The sequence below is a fragment of the Macadamia integrifolia genome, unplaced genomic scaffold (genome assembly GCF_013358625.1).
Source record: "Macadamia integrifolia cultivar HAES 741 unplaced genomic scaffold, SCU_Mint_v3 scaffold22, whole genome shotgun sequence".
NCBI lineage: Eukaryota > Viridiplantae > Streptophyta > Magnoliopsida > Proteales > Proteaceae > Macadamia > Macadamia integrifolia.
In genome coordinates, this window is record NW_024868566.1 from 779,629 (window position 1) to 798,119 (window position 18,491).

The window sequence follows — 18,491 nt, forward strand, 5'->3', positions numbered from 1 at the left end:
CACTTTATTTTTAGATCAGTTGATGAGAGAAACCTAAGATACTTGGATTTTTTAGCTTTTAGCAAACTTTCTATTCATTTTAGCCAACTTAGTCATACGTGTTTGTCGTAGATACTAATTCGAGTTGGTTATTTATATAATGATCCTAAATTTGTAGTTTTTATTTTGTACAAAACTCATTTTATCCTCCAATTTTGAATGAAGTATTATTTTTTTTTTTTAATGAAACACGTTCTCATAGTTTAAGAAATCAGAATTGTAGCCATTAGGGAGAGGTAGAGATACATAATAATTATATTTTTTTCTCATCAATTAAAAAAAAGAAAAAAGAATCAATGTGATTCTAGCAAACAAATCATTTTTTACCGATCGAAAAGAAAATATTATGTATCTACACCCCTTTCCCATGATCTGGAATAGCTGATTTTGCCCAATTCTATCCAATTTATATCAGAATCAGATTGGAGTCCCAACAAGCCTATCCTACAAATTACTATAAATAAAACCCTTTTATTTACATGACTCGTCGATTCCACTCAACAATCAAAGATCCGTAATTTGAGTTGGAGATACCCTCATTAAGGTTGTACTTAGTTCTATTCCGACCTACTCTTGATGCCTGCTAAGATTTGTAATAAACTATATTCTATTAATGGTAAGTTCTTGAGGGGAGAGGAAGAAGGTAAGAGGAAGTTGAGTGTTTCCTGTCTTTTTTGTATATAACAAAGCATTGCTCCTTAAGTTAGCTAGGCGGATTTTACCTCAAACTAATAAATTATGGGTTCAAATTAGCACTTTGCCCAAGCATGAATTGGTGATTTGGAACAGTATAGTGAATGGTGCATTAGAGATTAGGTTTTTGAAGGAATATTAACATTTGGACTGACCCTTACATCCCCTCGTTGTCTGGGTTTAGGGTAATCATAATCCATAGGAGTAACTCTTGTAATTTAACTATTAGCAATCTTATGGTGCATGGTATGTGGAATGTCGATGTCTTACAATCTATGTTTTCTCCAGAGGTGGTGCATGCTATATGTAAATGAGATTGGATCCATTGCACATACAGTCACCTGGTCATATATATGAAGATCCAACACCTGTTCCACTTCCTGTTATTACAGGAGTGAAGTGATGTATATATGGAATAAAAAAGAACAGATGTTGGATCCGCACATATACGATCAGGTGATTGTATGAGTAGCGGCTCCACTCTCATGTAAAATCCCCTCTAACAATTATAACCATAATAATGCTTGGATTTTCCTTTTAGTAAAACATAAACCTTTAATACCAAGATTGCAGTAAGGTTATTGTGCCAAGCTAGATTAAGACATACCAGCAGTTGTGCAGATAGGAAATGTTGTGGATAGAAGACTAATCCTCCTCATCAGCTAAAGAACAGTATACAAAAAGTCAAGAAACAAGTAGGAGCGATGACCAGAGACTATTTCCAGAAGTGACTCTCCGATGCCTAAATTAATATTCTGAACAACAGAAGTGAGAGTTTGGACATGGACCATAAGTGGAGAAGAGAATGGATCGGATTTCTTTACCTGGATGATGTTTATTTATTTATAGATGGAGAGTAAGGGTGCCCTTTCCACATAAGAATCGGCCCTTAACGGAATGCTTTGTCTTTGCTTGCGGGAGTCTTTTCATATATAGTCTTTGGTTTATTGTTACGTAAGGAATAATATAATTCCTAATGGTTTGATAGTGATCCGAAGCCTAGGCGCATGTTTAGGCTGGTCCCTTGACATGTGTCTCTCAACTATTGGTGAAGTGATTATGGTTATATAAGGAAAGTATAGAGTTTTTTTTTTTTTGGCACCTGAATAACCACCCTAATTCTTGTTTATTTATGTAGAAAGTGTTAGTTAATAGTCTGAGTACCATTAATAACTTAAGTGCTTTCTTATCTTTAGATCTTATACGATGCTTCTATTTTAGGGGGAGTTGAATATGATTGTCATTTGTTTCTATCCTGTAGCTTCTCCAAGAGCAGAAACGCTCTTGTTACCACAAGGGACACAAAAGGCCCAAGAACAAAGATGCACAACTTTTGACTACTTGGATGGATTGCAAAGAAGTCGTGGACTGGCTGATGCAGGATATAGAACAAGATTGGCCAAAGGAATTATTCAATTCCTTATTAAATCTCTATGCTTTTACATCCCATTGATAATGCTCTATTGATTCCTTGTTGGATCCCCTTGCCTCAATTTCTTGTGTTGTCCCTGCAAATCTAAAGTACATATAAGCTAACAAAGTGGTTCTTAAAGAAAATAAACCGGCTCATCTGGGCTCCTTTGTACTTGGGTTGAAGATTCCATCAGTGATGAACTAATGATGATAGAAGGGTTAGTGGTTGGGGAGACTAAGGTAATACTAGGGGGGTTGCGGATGAGTACTTGGGGCATCTTTGGGAGAAGAAAGTAAGAGGTTAAGGTCATGCTCCAAACGGCTAATTAGTGTAAGCAAATGATGGGGATTGGGATCGTCTTTACAAAAAAATTGATTATTTATTGAGATCCAAATGAAATAGGTTGTCATTGAAGCCACACATATAATGAAGGATTTATCACATTTGGGGAATCTTGGATTGGTGATTAGATTTATAACGGGCAAGGAGATCATTTCAATCTAGAATTCCCAAACCTGAACACAATTAGGTGTAAAAATACCGCCCATGGGGAACTAGGTCTTTTCACTCCCTACTGTTTCTTAGTACAGAGAACGGTAGTTTGGCAGGATTCTTTTCTCTTGTTTCAATTAGGCCTAACAAATTTGAGACCTTGTAAATTTCAAGTACAGAAGCCAGAGTACCAACAGCCTAGTTTGTTTAAAACAGTTGCAAGAAAGGAACAAATGCCCATCTGATTCTACCACCGAGTTGCATAGTCTACACCTATCATCAATGTTCATAAAGGATTTTAGTTTTACCAATGTTGGGATACCCCTTCAATATTTTTCATTAGAAAACTTTGAATTTGGGGCGGTCTTTAGACTCTGGATTGTTTTCCATACCTTACAATACAAGAGTGAGTCACAGGTGTTAGGGGTGTCAACCGGTCGGGCTAGGCCGGTCTCGGTTGGGCTTAATCGGGCTTGACCACTTGGAAGCCTTGCACCATGAATGTCTGTTTAAGTAAAGAGGCATAGCTTTGGGGGGCATGGTACGGTTTATAATTGGGCCGGTTGGTGTCGGACTTTAATTGAGATTCTTTAAATGAGTTTTCATTGGGCTACGGACCTATTTAAGTCTAAACAGACTCTAAACGGGCTTTAGACGTGCTTACCCTAAAATTCTTTTCTTAAGTTGGTTGAAAACCCATAAATATGTGAGCCAAATCTTTAATAAAAAATGAGAAATGATATGAGATTATAGTTGTTCTTACAAAGAAAAAGAAGAGATTATGACATTTATAACTTACAAAATAAAGCTCAATTAAATCAAATCCTATTACAAAGCAAAGGATAAGAAAGCTCAATTTGTTTCTTACTAGTAGTGGCAAAATAGGAATTTTATGTAGAATTAAAGGGGGTCGGGTTGGGTCAGGCTACAACTAGTCGGTTCAAGCCGGGCATATAAACGTGTTTACTCATTCTGGCTAGCTACTTGCACCGTGAACGCCCGTTTAATAAATATGTCAGATAGCCCGACACGTTTATTAATCGGGCTAATCCAAGTTGGATCGTAAACTTGTTGGGCTCGATCGGGCCTACCGGTGCAGGCTCATAATTGACACCCCTAGCGGGTGTATGAGAGGTACGGATAGTAGGAGGTTCCAACTTTGGTTGGAGAATTCTAGATTTGATCAATGGGGAAAAGATGGCCTTCATGACGGGTGATGCTAAGTGGTAGGGCAATGATGGTTTCAACAATATGTTTAATGATTTTTTCTTTTAAAATGGGATAATAATATTTATGAAAGATGTTAAAGATCAAGTTGTGATTAATCATGAGATATTTTACCTTGTTATAAGGATGAATAGTCACTGGAGAAGGGATGTGGTGATCCTCAAGTTTAGGCGACCAAGAAGAATTCTAGATGGCAATGGAGCGGCCATCACCTTGTGGGAAGAGATGCGGGATAATCTTCCCACTTGTATAAACCAAAGAAACAAATAGATGACAAAATAGAAATGGAATATAAACAAAATAAACACAAGCAAAGCACACGGAAGATTTAACATGGAAAACCCTTCTATGTGAAGGCAAAAACCATAGGGCAACTCTGAGTGCAATCAACTAAAAACCAAAGCAAAAGATTATAATTTTTCACTTCACAAGTTTATATCCGAAACTTGAGACAATCACAAGATTGAGAAAAGAAATAACAAGAGCTTGAAGATTTACAAGTTTACCTCAGACCAACAACGTGCTACCACATCTCCTCTAAAAGCCACCAAGAATTCTCCTAAGCTTGGAGAACCCAGCCGGACTCACAAACCATAGCTTCGATGGATTGGCTTAAACAAGAGTGTGAGATGTAGCAAAATAGTCTCAAGAAAGTGGCCCAAAAGTGAGACTAACTCTCTTACAAAATTCTTCAACGCTTCTTCTTCCTTTTGCTTCAAGCAAGCAAAACCCTTCTTCTCTCAAAACTTTACAATTTCTCTCTCTTTGGTAGAGAAATCCCACTCATTCTCTCTCCTCAATTCCGCCTTACAAAAAAGCACTACACACTTTTTCCAAATGACTTATTAGGTTCTACGACCCACTAAGAGAAAGATGGTGGATGCCAACTCACCACTTTATTTGACTTGAATTTGGACCCACCTTGGCCAAACCACCCAACTCCACATGGGGCTGGCCCAAAATGGGCCAAACCCAACACATCTACCCTCCAACAAGTAATATTATATAGATCAGGTAGGACTAAACTTAGGCCATTCCAAATCCAAGAACCATTTGCCCAAAAAGTTTCAATCAAGGACTGAGTGAGAACTCGAACTCTTGGCTTGGCTTGTTTTGCTTGAACTCAGAAGCCGAGCTTTATAGGATATGTTCTACAACTTTCCCTCTTACCAGAAAACCTCTGCTATCTTCGCCCTAGTGGTGTGAAATACCACTGCCCTTGTGGGGTGTAAACCTTACTTTCTCCCTTTCTCCTCCTTGTGGGTGTTCCTCAATGACCTCTGTTAGTCCACCAGGCTGAGATGGTGATGACAGCAATGACGATGAAGACAACGTTGACAAGAACGCGTTGAAAGTGTACTTGCCCACCTCTTAACCTGCTCCCAACTTTCCCACCACTAACCCACACAGTCCAATGTTTTTACAACTGATCCACCCCCACACACCCTTCTCATGTATAACCATAAGGTTGAGTCAGCTAATCGGCATCATGAAGGCTCCATAGACTTTTTGAAGTGGAAGCTTGTCCTGTTGTTATCCCATTATTTGCCCTTTTCTATCTGTTGTCTTAGTAGTTTGTCCTACTGGTTTCTTGCTGGTAAGATGCTTAGAGTTTCCTTGTTGGGTTTGATCGTTGTTGCAATGACGGAAGTGTTTGGAGTTGTTGTTGGAGCGGTTTACGAGTCCCTAGACATGCACATTGGGCAATGCTACTCCATGCTTGTGATGGCCAACAAGGAGCTTAAGGACTACATGATGATGGCTTCCACTCGTTCCACTTAGTACATGCTCCCTACCACAGGCCTCATCCGTTACACCGACAGCAAAAGTTTGGCCTCTCCCAAACTCCTTGAGGCACCAATTGGTTAGGTCTAGTCATTGAACCAGTTTTTTTTCTTTTCGTTGGAGTTCTCATCCGTACCACCCAGCATGCCATCAATGTCATCGTGGTTGTCGACAAGCTCCGGTACGCCATCATTTGAATCTTCCACGTCGACCCACCCACCCAAGCTTGCAAAATACTACTGTGATACCCTACTTTCTAAACCCGATCTAATTTTCCAGTTGGTTCAGTTTGGTCTAGTAGGACCTGAACCCGAGCGAGACATGGTGGGTACTTTATGGAGCATGGTGGCAAGGGTGACTCTGAACTCGGGTTGGCCAAATGAGTTGGATTCAGTGCCTAATGAAGTCCGTGTACCAAAGCCATACACTTACACATATCACAAGGCCATGTATGCATAATAAAGGTACGTAACCATATTTTATGCTAAGTACGTGTATTAGTCTATTATCGAGAGTGAAATACGTGTCGGGGCCGAGCCCCATCGAAAGTCCCAATGTTTGGGCTAAGTTTTGACCGATTGGTGGGTGGTCATAGGTGGGTCAGGCCCACCAATGTGACCTACCACTCTGGTCATTAGATATTTTACCCCACTATAAATGGCATTTATCACCTTTCTTTCACTTCATTTATTGTTTTACATGGTAGTTGAGAAAAGCAAAGAAGAGAGAGAAAAAGAAGAAAGAGGAGAGAGGAAGGAAGAAGAAAATGGGAAGGAGATGATCGTTGTGCATCATCGGGGTCAGATCTCTTGAATCTAACACCGAATTAACAATCTTCATCTCGAGATCTACAATTTGAGGTGAGTAAAGTCCATATTCCTTAAACCCTTATGAAACCCTAAGTGAAACCCTTCGATTTGAGTAGAAACCCTTTGGATCTTGCTATGATCTCTTGAGAATGTGAATCTAAGGTTTAATAAAGATTCTATATGCTGTTTATGAAGGATTTAGAGGAAGGCTTGCAAGATTTGTGAAGCATTTGTTGATCTCTTGAGCTAAAGAGAAGATTTGGGGTTCTTGAGGTATTTTTGAGCAAAGAGGTAAGATCCACACTTGAGACTTTAGATCCCCCTTAGATCTATGTTGGAATCATGATTTGGAGCTTTAGATTTATGGAAAATGTGGTCGAATCGACCCATGTTGATTTCCCCAAGGTGGGATGGAGAGAACAACAAAACCATGATTATGAGTGGTGGGTGCCTAAAAACGGACAGGACCCACCAATCCAGCGTTCGCCTGTCCTGGGTGGGTTGCTGGCTCGATTGGAGAGCAAGACTGGTGGGCGATCTGGCCCACCGCTCTTGGCCCATCAGTCCAAACAGAGTTACTGGTCCGACAGGCGAGCAAGGAGTGCTGGGTGCCTTGCCCGGTGGTCTAGGCAGTGTTCTGGATTGATAAGCGAGCAAGGACTGGTGGGTTCCTTGCCCGCCGATCGACCCACCAATCCGACTTCTCGATTTTTTATTAGACCCAAATTTGTTGAGCAACCTTCTCTAGTGATTTTAAACATGTTAAGATCATCATACCTCATTAATTATGACCGTAAAGTGGTGATATACTAAATCTAACTATTTTCATGATAGGTTGTATTAGAGACTTGCGTCATCGCATGCCGGATCTTCCTCATACTGGAAGTGATCTTTGTACACGATTAGGTAAGTGGGAAAATGACATTGCATCATGTCATTCTATTTGTAAACTAGCCATGTCATCATATTATTATTTCGTAGACTAGTCATCGACGTGTGCCATTTGCATGCATTGATGTGTGTATTATGAAATTCGCTTATGACTTGATATGCTGATATTTTTAATTGTTAAATTCCTATTCTTATTTTGTGATATGAGATGGATGATTTTAAATTATTGAATATGATGCTTGCTAGACTAGATGCCGTAGTCGGCTTGGACACTAATGCATTGGTGGCTCGTGGTATTAGATGCGGTGGTACAATGCAGTCGTATTATCTCACATAGGAGCATGAGGTTAGGAATGACATATCCCCGTGTTACGACCCTTCCCGATAGGGGTTTAGGTGTTGGGTATATCACTAGGGGCAACTTTGATGATATAACAAGAGGACCAATCGTACTGCTTTAAAATTAATGTAGGGTAAGACCCATTTTACTTTAATGCAGGGCAAGACCCATTTTACTTTTTAGTACCCACGGCTGGCTTTTTTTAGCAATCCTGTGGACGTATCGCGGGATGGGATTCGTGGCTCGTACCCAGAGCATACGTGCACTGTTATTGCGAGTAGCACATGATTTATGATTTAGAACTATTGTCTAGGTGGACTAAGATAATGAAATGAACTACACACATATAGGTTTATTTGTATTGCACATACTTGTGTGGTCTTTGTTTTCATTTACTATACTAGTGAGTTTATCCCATGTACACACCATTTTTAGTTGTTCTTGTAGGTTATCCGATCGAAGGGCTAGAGCTGGGACCCTTCGTGGAGTTTTCAGTCGAGGACTGGTGGGTCCCTAAAGATCTCGGGTACGAGGCCAAGTGCCCGTGTGATAGTTGTGTTGCAGGTCAGCAACATTGATACCATGCTGAGACTCTTTTTGATTATTTTGAAATGTTACCCCTTTTGTACTCTAGATGTTTAAATTATATTTATTGTGTATATATTACGCCTGCAGGCCCACATGTAAAGGTATTATGTAATACAATTTGGGTATCAAGAGTATTGGGGTATTTACAAGTAAATACATGTAAGACTTCCACTGATAGACAAAATCTTTTTGGTTTAGTGTGTGTATATGTTGTGCTGTGGTTTCTGTATCAAATGATCTTGGCAAGTTTTGGGTTAATAAATATTAACTCGATCATTGGTCCGATTTTATATGGAACAGGGTGTAACAATCGGTGGTATTAGAGCGTGATGCTCTACCCACACACAGCATACAAGTTAGATCCCATAGAGTCATATAATAGGACCCCGGGGTTGGATAAAACATAAAAGCTTTAAGGGACTAAAGTCTGTAATAAGGTAAAAAGTTTAGATACTTGCATTTCATCTTATATGCTGCCAAAATTTTCAATAAATTTAAATTAATTGGGTGATTCCATAAGCCAACAAAATTCATAAAGTAATAAAAATTTTGACAGCATAACGGCACTATATTGAATTTTAAAAATTTTTTACAGAGATAGTCACTTGATAAACAACATACATGAAAATAATTACAAAAAGGGGGGTGACACATTGTCACCACCAAACCACAACAGAATAAATGAAACAAGTAAAATCTATCCAAAAGTCATAAACATCCACATGAATACCACCAAGTTCCAAACTATAAAAGTGTATATCAAGAATATACAACCACAAGATAACAAAATCACCATAATGAAGGATAGTAAAGAAGGAAGTAGAGGAAGATGCTACCACTTTGTCAATCGTCATCGTCAACCACAATGAAGGTTTCCCCACCTGTGGGCCGTGAGGTGCACTCGAAGCGGCGGTCGTAAACGTCAAACCTGTCATTCGTTATAGCAACTTCTTTCTTAACATAGAGGAAGTCGGCAGTAATTCCGTTAGAAACCCTATCCAGCTCCTTGGTGAAATACTTTAAACTAGCGTCTAGTCTTCCTAGTCGATGTTGTACCGCCAAATGTTAGTCGACCCTCTCCTTTACACACTCAGACATCCTGTCTTGCCCTTCCTTCAGGGCACCAATGTTGTCTGTCAACTTCTAAAAATCAAAAGTCCCACCTGAAGGTGGTGGAGCGGTAAAATGTGGATCAACAACCCTAGTCTCTAGAGGCTCCTCCTCTAGAATATCCTCCTCGTCGATCTCCTCATCTAGATGAGGGAAATAAGCCTCATCCTCCTCACTCACATAATCAACCTCCATGTCCACTGGCTCTTGCTCATCAGCTTCTTGTGGTGCCCCCATTAGCACTGGCAACCCCATCCTCTTCAGATTTTCCTTAGTAAACTTATCCCCTGGGTATTTTCCTTCCTCACCAGTCAAATCCACTTGGAAGTACTCAAAGACTTTGATGAGTGCCCTCCTATAAGAAAAATCGGAGTCATTAGGATGAGCCGTGTGATACTCCATGGTTTTCATCATGACGTATGTGAGGCAAAGGTAAGAAGCACCCCCTTCCAGGGCCACAGAGATGCAGTAGGGAAAGGTAAGTTGTCATGAAGCTTACCTGGTTCCTGTGACCTACTTTAGAAAGCAAGTTGAACTGAGCCAGGCATGCGAAAATTGGGCGCCTGCATTATAAGCAATCTCAGACAATGGATGATCCTTCTGTCCACATATGGTCTCAAAGATAAACTCCTGCATCCTAACGCTCAAATCTGGACCCACGGCCTTAATCCTTGGAGGGTTGTAAAAATGAGCGCCCTTAGTCGAGCCACCCAAAATGGCCGCCAGTAAATCAATAGTCAAAACAATGTCTACTCCCTTCACCAGACTGATAAGAGAATACTACCCATCCCTATAGGAAGCCTCCAGATTATAGTAGAAGTACCAGATAAGGTTCTCATAGCATGGACTGTCGGGGTAGAGCATGGGTTCTCAACCCAAGGTCGTGAATCTCCCCAACATCTGATAGTCTACAAAGTCCTTGGTCACCACTGTCTTTTCCATCATGACCGATCGCTCGAAAAGTATAGACCAGGCAACAGCTGCCTCTATACTATGGAATAGGCTCTCGTTGTAGTTCGTAGGATAAAAAAAAGGGTTCCGCACAGGCTGGGCCGGTGATAAGGAAGAACCAAGGGTAGCATTCGTCCCCCGAGAGGTAGTAGTCTTCTTCCTTTTGGAGGAGGAAGTAGTCTCTTTACCTTTCCTGGACGACACCCTGACACCACAAAAGGAGATGTGTAAGTGAAATGAACAGGGAATGTAAAAAGAATGTGATAAGTAGTACTTTAAAAAGAGGGGGGGGGGACAATGATATGAAGAAGAGGACCTCTAAATGCATGGATAGATATCAAAATGTGATGATATTAAAGAAATGAACTTGGAAGGAAATGAAAATTATGTAATGAGGAAGTGAATAAGTGTGAAAACCTATTTAATGCCCAAATGCAAATTGAAGGGAAGTGATAAGTACCATGATGATAGATGGTTACAATTGAATCAATGAAAAGGTATGGAAATCCCTAAACTTTAATTGAAGACAATGGAGATTTTGCATGAGTAAAAGTGGAGACAATCTTAAGGAAAAATTCATGTATTCCCACAATGAAATCACTCAAACTATTTTTACAAGCCATTGATAGAGAATGGACATTATAATATTTGCATTCATAGTGAAAAGCAAGGAAATAAAGAAAACCCCCCAAATTTATAAGGATTTGACCATAAAGGGGTAATTGTATGTCAAAAGAGAGGAAACTTATGCACACGCAAATGGAAATGATTACCCTACTATTGTGTGTGTGCATCGAGAGTGGGGAATAGCTTTTGAACCATCAATTTGAGGTAAAGAAGGAAAAATGAGAATAAAACCCTAAAACATAGAATTTAGGGCAAGAAATTGAGATTTTCTTTCTATAATCGGTCAATCAAGACCAACAAACCATGGAAAGCATAAATGGAACACTACATTGCCAAGAAAATAAACATTTCATGGAGAAGATGTGGTATACAAAGAGATTTAAAGTTCTATGGCAAAAGAACACCGAAAAACATGATCCTCAAAGAGAAAATGGAGAAAAGGAGAACTTACTTGTAGATTGAGGAGATGAAGCAGAGTTGGAACACCGATTTGTGAGTGAGATCGTGAGTTGGAGCAGGGGATGAGACCCTCAAATCACCCTAGTCAAAATTGGAAAGAAGAAAAAGAAGAAGTGGGAAATAAGGGTTTTAAAAACCCCTTTTAAATCGGTCTCGGACGAGACCGACGGGCCCCAGCCCAACCTTGCTCATCGGTCTGAGTACCACAGCCCCAAATTGGCCTGTGTTGGAGATTTTTAGTGTTTTACGCCTTCTAGGCCCCAATTAGATGCCAATAGGGGTGTTTTGCCGCATAGTTAACCATAGTTGTGAAACCAAACTATGCATGGATAATTAATGTGGGCATATCTGGATATGTGGTGTGGTGTATCGATGTAGCCTATGATATGAAATGTATTGATTGTGAATATATATATATACAAATGTTGTGGCACTCAATCAATGCTTATATTTTGGAATAATCCAGGTGTAGAACACCATGGTATGCACCAGATCCCATGGTCATGCCCGTGGTACCTCTCGTGGTTGACCACCCATTTTCTGTGGTCCTCGACCCATGGGGCAATCCTCACATCCACCACCACAAGTGGATTATGATTCGGAGCATATTCAGGGTAACCCACCCGTGAATGAAATCTCGGGTCCCCCACATGCCATCACTCCTGGTGATGTGGCGACACTAATACAACAGTCACAAGGGGCTTTTCAACAGCAACAAGCCTTTATGGCTGCTATGCAACAATACTTGAATGTTACTCTACAGGGTCAGCCTCCTAAAGGGGTTACTCCTCAGGACCCTCTAGTGGGGTCAGGTGTTGGAGTACAACTTAGAGGAACACCACCTAAGGTTACACCTCAAGATCAACCAGGAGGTACCTCTCTGGTTCCAATATATGACACTCCACCATTTATGATGCATTCACCCTATCCGTACTATCCACCTTATCATCCACCATCCACTACCACGACAATGGTGGAAGAATCTTTTAAAAAGTACATGCCACCCATTTTCACCAAGGTGGGTAATGACCCATTAGAATCGGATCGGTGGATCCAAGAGTTAGAGAAAGTATTTGATATAGTAGAGTGCACAGAGGCACATAAGCTTATATGTGCTGGGTTGCAACTTAGAAATTAAGTTGGTTCTTGGTGGAAAGCTTCCAAGCCTATATTGATGGCAACTCACCCTGAGCCTACTTGGGAACAATTCAAAGAATTGTTCTTATCAAATTACTATCCAAAAAGCTTCAGAGACCGTAAGGAAGCGGAGTTTATGGCACTTACTCAAGGAAGCAAATCTGCTTTGGAATATCAGCAATAGTTTGAAAGTTTGTTATATTTTGCTCCTCGCCATATGAGGACAACTGAGGAAAAAGCCCAGAAATTTTTGAAGGGGCTAAAGACATAAAATCGCTATGATACTAAAGGTATTAGATTTAACGAAATATGCACAGATTATGTAAAATGCTAAGACAATGGAAGATAAGCAGAAGGGAGAGCCATCCCTTGCACCGGGATTGTAGAAAAGGGCAAACACATATGCTGATTCGGGTGGCCCGAGTAAGAGTTTTCATGGATTATACTCCTATGGTCCCACCTATTGACAACCCTACAAGCGTTCGGGTTATTCTTCCTGACCGACTAATGGGCCGAGCACTACATCATTCCGCCCAAACACTAGTGTGGTGCCTATAGCTCCAAGGCCCCCTTGTCCTTTGGTTGCACCAGGAACAGTACAGAGAGCTCCTGCTCCAATTTAGGCACCACGAAACCGATGCTGTAATTGTCATTCATACTGGCACTTTGCCAAGGATTACCAGTACCCAGCAGTGGCACAGCCTAATCGGCCCCCTGTTCATAAAACTACATTGACTCAGGGAATATAGCTTCAGGGAAGGATGTATGCCCTAACAGCTGAAAAGGCTAAAGCTAGTACTGAAGTAGTAGTTACACTTTAATTAACAGACTCGTGATTAAAATTTGAGTAACTTGTTATACTTATATGCAATACAATGCTAGGTGGCTTATCTGTATCAGGTACACCTACATATGTCTTATTCGATTCTGGAGCTTCGCATTCATTTGTGTCTAAGAGATTTTCTAAGAAGCTTAATGTGCCATTTAAGACCTTAGAATGCAAGTTAGTTGTTAGCATGCCTACTGGCACGGTGGAACAGTTAAAAGAAGTGCGTGGGTCGTGCTCAGTTGAAATTAATAGAAAGAAACTAGATGCCCAACTTATCAAATTCAATATGTATAATTTTGACGTCATTCTGGATATAGATTGGTTGTCGACTCATCGAGCAAATGTGATGTGTGCTAAGAAACAAGTTAAAGTGTTGAATGATAAAGGGGAAAAGCTTGTATATCAAGTTGAAAGGTCAAGGTGACCTAGAAAGACTATTATATCTGCCTTGCAGGCGGTGAAATTATTAGAAGATGGATGTCAGGGCTACCTTGCATCGGTATTAGATGTGGATGTAAAGGTCACTCCGTTAAAGGAGTTAGAAGTGGTCAAGGAATTCCCTGATATTTTTCTAGATGATCTAACCTAGCTACCGCCTGACAGAGAGCTAGAGTTTGCCATTGACTTAATTCTTGGAGCTGCCCTAGTGTCTAAAGCTCCGTCCAGGATGGCACCAGCCGAATTAAAAGAGCTACTGACATAGTTGCAAGATTTGTTGAAAAAGGGGTTTATACGCCCAAGTGTCTCACCTTGGGGTGCACCAATCTTATTTGCCAAGAAGAAAGATGGAAGCCTGCATATGTGCATCGATTATCGGGAACTAAACAATTTGACCATTAAGAACCGGTATCCATTGCTGCACATCGATGATCTATTCGATCAACTATAGGTGCTAGGGTGTTTTCAAAGATTGATCTTTGATCAGGTTATTACCAGCTCAAGATAAAAGGCAGTGATATACTAAAGACAGCCTTCAGAACCCAATATGGTTATTATGAATTCCTAGTGCTATCTTTCAGGCTAACCAATGCACCAACCGCTTTTATGGATTTAATGAATCAGGTATTTTACGATGCCCTCGATAAGTGGGTCATCATCTTCATTGATGACATCATGATTTACTCGAAGTCAGAAGAAGAACATGCAAAACATCTGAGAATGGTACTACAGAGATTAAGAGAACAACAGTTGTATGCCAAGTTCAGCAAGTGAAAGTTTTGGCACAAGTAAATAGGATTCCTAAGACACGTGGTGTCACACCCCGTTCACACTGAACCGGGCCAGTGACCGGGTTAACACCGGTTTACCCAAACCTGCCAGGATCATCTGATTATGTATTCCACCACAGCATACATACAACTAATGTAAGCTCATCAGATTAGCGGAAGACTAAGTTTTACCTGTGAATAATCCCATAATACTTGATACCCGAATTTTGATAAAATAATTATATACATGTGGGCCTAAAGGCATGATATTTACACAATAAAAATAAAATTCAAATATCAAGTACGTAAGGAAACCACCAAAATAATCAGAGTACACAGCTCGGCTCGGCATCAAAGGCTAGAGCTCAGCTTGGCATCAAGGGTTGAGCCCAGCTCGGCATCACATGGAAGAGCTCAGCTCGGCCTCAGAAGTGGAGCTCAGCTCGGCATCAGAAATGCGATCCCACAGCACAACTCTTGCACGAGCAGTCAATGTCGTGCTCTAACTCCTCAGGGGTCCACCAGTCCTCTTCAGGAAACTCGACTGTGGGACCCACCCCGTGCTCCTCAGATGTATGACCTATAAAATCATTTAAAAATGGGGTGCACACGTGGGATGAGCTCACTAGCTCAGTAAGTGGTAAGATGGACCACACAACAGTCCACACAGCAAAACACATCATATGCACTACATGCTATGCAATAAATTTTAATTCACATCCACCTAAGCAACATTACTAAGTCTTCGGTTTTAGTGCTACTACAGCCACAGTGCGCGTATACTCCGAGTACGAGTCACGAACTCCATCCCGCGATACGCCCATAGGGCTGTCGGAGAAGACCCACCGTGAATACTCGGAAAAGTAAAGACAATGCCATCCACCGGCTCTCAACAGAAAAGTAAATGATTGAAATTAAAGGTACTGACTCCAGCAATTTAAAAGCAGTATGATTGGCCCTCTTGAATGTACCACCGGGGTTGCCGATTGTCCTATTGACCCACCGGGCGTTATATCTAACCGCCACAGTGACCCGACAACTGCGACCACTGCTTCCCCCCAAATGATAACCCAACACCTTAACCCCTGTTGGGAAGGGTCGTAGCACGGGATGGCGAAAATCCTAATACCGCATGCTCCTATATGACAATAGTACGATTGCATAGTGCCACCGCGTCCCATACCATGGGCCACCAATGCACTCGTTTCTAAGCCGACTACAGCATCTAGTCTATCAATGCATCATGCACAATGATGTCCACATTCAACATATAAACATCTCATTCAATTGGCATTTGGAAAGTAAACATAGCACACATGCATATCAATGTGAGGATGACTAATCTACATAGCATTTTCATGATGGCATGACTAGACTAGATACATTTAGATGAATGCCAAACAATGCCTTGAAACAAGGCCAAACGTCCTCTCCCCACTTACCTGTAGAGTACAAGGATTCCCGTTCGGTACGGGCGAGATTCGATGCGAAACGGGTAGGATTTGGTGAACCTAACATAATTGAGCGGGGTTAGTACTTCACCATTTTGGAATCAAAATTAACAAGATCCGATGAAAAAATCATGTTTAGAACGTTAAAAGAAGGTCCCACGTCCGATTTGGGTTCAATCGGACGTAAGAATCACCTTCGGGCCACACGGGTGGGTCAGACAGGTGGGCTGTCTGGCCCACCGGTCCTACCCACCGGTTTGAACCGGCGGGTATGGGCCCGCCGGTATGGCCCACCAGTCTGGCCCGTCGGTTGGGCCAGGGGCCCCTGCTAGGACCGGCCGGTAGGGTGGCCCGCCGGTTAGCCAGCAGGTTGGGCCCGCCGGTTGTGCCCGTAGGCCCCTGCCCTCTCAGGTGGGTGCTCACAGGCGGGCTGGATGGCCCACCGGTCCTGCCCACCGGTCTTGGCGGGAAAACTACTGTTTCTTCCCAACTTCCTCCATTCTTTGGGGATTCAAATGGGGGGCTTTTCTCAACACATTCTTCACACTTTCAAATCTTATAGGATGGCTCTAACCTAGATCTAGGTTAGATTCAAGTGATGGGAAACTATCTTACCTTCTTTGCTCAAGAATAACTTCAAACCCTCCAAATCACTTCAAACCCACAATGCTTCTTCCACCTTGTCAATACCTCTTCAAATCCTTCAAGATCAACACATAAATCATCGAATAAACCTTAGATTCATCATTTCAAAGGGGATTTACAAGATCTCAAGAAACCCTACTCGAATCAAGGGTTTAAGCTGGGGTATGGTGAATGTTCAAGAAACCCAACTTTGTTTACCTCTAAATGTAGATCTAGAGTTGAAGATCACTCCTCCGGCGCCGGAATGGGAAGATCAAGCTTCGGCGTCGCTAAAATCCTTCTCTTCTTCCTCTTCCTTCTCTTCCCTTCTTCTTCCCTTTCTTTTCTCTCTCCTTTTTACTATTCTCACCAGCGTACGGGTGTCATAAATGGAAAGAAAAGAAAATCCTAAATGCTATATATATGCTTCCTAAATAAATGAATAGTACACATGGATGGGTCACTCAGGTGGGTGGGTGCACCCACCTGTCCGCCCACCTAAGGGCCAAAACTTGGGATTTTGACAGAGTTCGGGCCTGGCGCGAACCCCACCCTAGCGTACGATGTAGTATACGTTTATACCTTAAAATACGGCTATAATACCTACTTTATCCGTACATGGCCTTATGGTAGGTACATGTACACGGCTTGGGCATTCCCGTCTCTTCTGGAACTGGATTGGACTTGTCGGGCCAGTCGGTGTTTAAGGTCACCCTTGCCATCATAGCCCATAAGGAACCCGCTCTAACTCCCTCTGGTTCGGTTTCTGTATGGTTAAACCGGGTCAACCACGTAATCAGACCGGGTTTAAGAAGTAGGGTATTACAATAGGGTTCAGCTCTGGAGATTTTAAAAGAGCAATGGGTGATTTCTTTACTTCTGGATCGATGCCACCAGGTATGAACAACAACTAATTAGTCTTAATTCCCAAAATCAACGGGGCTATGTCTCTTGAAAAATTTAGGCCTCTCTGCATGGGTAATTTCTTCTATAAAATAATATCTAAAATCCTTGCAACTTGATTGTCCTTCCTCCTCCCTAGACTAATCTCAGAAGAACAGGGAGCTTTTCAGAAAGGGAAACTTATTCATAACAATATTGCCTTGGCATCCGAGCTAGCGAATATTATGCATTCTGCTACAAGAGGTGGCGGGTTAGGAGCAAAACTTGATATTCAAAAGGCCTTCGACACAATTTCTTGGGATTTGGATGAAATGGATTTCCCAAATCCTATCCACTTCCAAAATTTCCATTTTGCTAAATGGAGGCCTAGTTAGCTACTTCGGAGTTGAACGGGGGCTTCGTCACGGTGACACCATTTCTCCAATATTATTTATTATTGCTGAAGAAGTTCTCTACAGAGGTCTGAAGCACCTTCTCCATAGAAAGGAAATCAAAGCCTTAAAAGGCCCTTGAGGTGTGTCTGCTCCTACCCATCTTCTCTTTGCTGAAGATATTTTTATTTTCATAAATGCATCTAGCAATTATGTCAGAAACTTGAAGAATTTTATCAGAAAGTACCAGGAGTTCTCAGGGCAGATAGTGAACTTGGAAAAAAGTAAGCTATTCATGGGTACGATATCTTCTTCAAGGAAACAGGCTACTGTGGAAACAATGGGAATCCTAGCATGTAAATTCCTCACAAAGTACCTCGGCATGGAAATTTTCAAAGGTCGAGTAAAAACCAATATATGATGCCTGCTTTGGACAAGATCAGAGATCATTTATTAGGTTGGAAAGGAAAGACCCTCTCAATGGCTGGTCAAGCTCAGCTAGTTCAACCAGTTATATTAAGCATGCCAATGCATAATTTCTTG